At 31.3% G+C, this 2,799-nt stretch overlaps 1 pseudogene; it reads right to left on the bottom strand.

Moving 5' to 3' along the window:
* Nucleotides 1-1,687: 1,687 nt before the first annotated feature.
* The window catches only part of LOC108759812 (histone H3-like centromeric protein hH3v), a 2,191-nt pseudogene continuing 1,079 nt past the window's right edge, over nt 1,688-2,799 (bottom strand).

Genomic DNA, 2,799 nt, shown 5'->3' on the forward strand with positions numbered 1-2,799 from the left:
CACTCAACATGTCTCATCAGAGAACCACCCTCTGAAACTCTCTATATAAACCGTGACACTGCGAGACTCGCTCTCTTCATTTTTTGATCCTGCTCTGTGTTCGGTCCTCAACCAGTTCTCTCGCAGTTCATTTCGCTCAAATAAGAGTTTGTTCAGTGCATAATAGAAGATCTTCCCTATTACATCAAGTATATACGAGTTGTCTGCGAGCTACTCCAAGTCCAGGACACTAACCAGAAAACCAAAGCCTACCGCAAACAGTAAGTCCTTTCTTCCATATTCTTCTATTTAGTCGCGAATCTGTAATAACGTAATTCACAACATAATGCCACAAAGGGGGAATCGCCCGTTTAGAGGTTGGCTTAGAGGTTGATATCCCTGTATTCATCCCGAATTCCGCCTATCCATATCTAGTACCGATGGAATTCTTCAATCTCTTTCCTCCGTCCTCCGCTACTATACACGAATTATAATATAATAAAAAACTAGTCAGCACTTCTCACTCAAGGTTCATTCTCTGGCGGTATGTATAACTAGAATGTTAATAGCGTTGGTTCTAGCGAACCAAATATTTTATTGTCAGTAATCTAATTGTAGCAACGATTCGAATGAAAATAATAATTTCGCTTATGATAACAATTTCGGCTCGCAACATATTTTGATTGTAATAACATTTTGATTCGAATGAAAATAATAATTTCGCTTATGATAACAATTTCGGCTCGCAACATATTGTAATAACATTTTAATATTTTTGTTTGTATTAACCATCCTTAGTTAATTTTTAATAATGATTTAATTTGTAATAATGATTTTTATGGTAATTCTAGTTTGTAATAATTTCCTTTATGCGTAATCTTTCTCTATTTCTCATTGCTTTCTTTACCTGTTAATAATAGATAATAATGTTTGGTTTAAATAAACGATGTTAATAATTTTACATCTCTCTCATTTTCTTATTTTAAAACCCTGAGACCTCGCAGTCGTTAGCCTTGCCTTTTCAGAGATCGCGCGTGGTCCAGTCCCGAGTTAAAAGGATTAAATTCCTTGACTCAAAATTTGGACCAACGACCGCACCATTCGTAGGAAACAGGTGGTAAAGCGTCCTTACGGGACGTTGACCCATATTCCGAAGCGAGCACAAAAGGGGTGCGTTCGACTTGCGGCACTCGCCTCCGTGCGGGTACCTGCAAGAAAAGAGTCTGACCGTCCTTCCAAGTACTCTCACCGTTCCCGCTCCTTTTATTCTTCGAGAGGATCACAAACAATCAAAAAATTTCCAAGGGTTTGGACATAACAGTATCTTTTAAAAAAGAAAAAAAAAATGGTTCAATGAAATAAAAACTTCAAAATTATTTTAATATTACTTTAAGAATCTAATTCAAAAAAATTAAAACAATAATAAATTACATCTAATATATTTTATTTATACACATAACAAAATATTATAAAATTAATTTATAATATTTAGTTTCATTTATAATTAATATATTATACATTAAATATTAGAGAAAAGGCCATTATAAGATACCGAGTTTATTTTAAGTAATTACGTTATATAAAAAAACAAAAAATATTGCCTCTTATTCAGAAAAAAACTTATTCAAAGAGAAAGAATTCGTTATATCTTAATGCATCTTAAGGTATTTGAAACATGGTCTATCTAAAGTTATATAAAGTAAAATTCTTATTTATTGATGATATCGTTGCGGCCACTCAGCCTGCGCATTAAAATCATGACGTTTCGTGGTGATCCTTTCAGCATATAATGCCAGCAATGAATCTTCAAAGAGTTGGGCGAGATACAGCTCAGCCGCTTCTTGCAGGGCTTCAAGAGCAGAAGCTCGTATCCTACAAGTTAATTATATAACTTTGTTGAATGCTATAATAATTGAACTGTAAGAATCTCTCATCGAGACTCATATTTGTTTCCGTAATATTTTTTATTATATATTATTATTATATTTCATTATAATTTTAAAGTCTAATAACTTTAAATATATATAAATATATAGTATGTTACATATTAAAATATAATATAGCATGTTATATTAAAATAATAAAAAAAAAGAAAGAAAACATAATATATTTCATGAAAATTTTACTGTATGTATATAATAAAACAGATTTTTATTTTTTTATGATTTTTTAATACATAAAACATTCTTTTCTACAGCACAAGTAAAATAAAATTGCTCTCTTCTTAATTAATTAAATCATACCTCTTGAAAATGAATATATAATCAAATAGTTGATGTACCATATAATTGATGAAAAATTTGCGGTTTGTAAATTATATTGGTGTTATTTACCTGGTGACAGTCTCTCTGGGAAATATGTCCATGATAATTTTTCTGACTATACATGTAAAAACTAGTTTCGGTAAATGCAAATGCGTGGTTCTCCTTAGATATCTAATTTCCTGCAGCACACGGCTCTTCAGTTTAGGTTTACTCACTAGTACAGTTGTCTGAGAACAATTATTCAAAATCAACAATACAGAATAGTTAATTTAATGCAGTTATTGTAGCATGTATATACAGGGTGACCCATTTTAACTTAGACAGCCAAATAACTCGAAACATCGCGATTAAATAAAAAAATGTTTAAAACAAAAATTGTTGGATATGGAGGGGTTGATTGAACTATGACCTTGACAATGACCTTAACCTTCATTTTCAAGGTCATTTAAAGGTCAAGATCATTTTTTTAAATGGGAAGCCCCATTTTTCGTTGAATATTCTTGTAGCTTATCTCGAGAGCTTTCCAAAACACTATAATAAAATATTTTTTCATTAA

This window comes from Trachymyrmex cornetzi, unplaced genomic scaffold (genome assembly GCF_001594075.2).
Source record: "Trachymyrmex cornetzi isolate Tcor2-1 unplaced genomic scaffold, Tcor1.1 scaffold2052, whole genome shotgun sequence".
In the NCBI taxonomy this organism is placed as follows: Eukaryota; Metazoa; Arthropoda; class Insecta; order Hymenoptera; family Formicidae; genus Trachymyrmex; species Trachymyrmex cornetzi.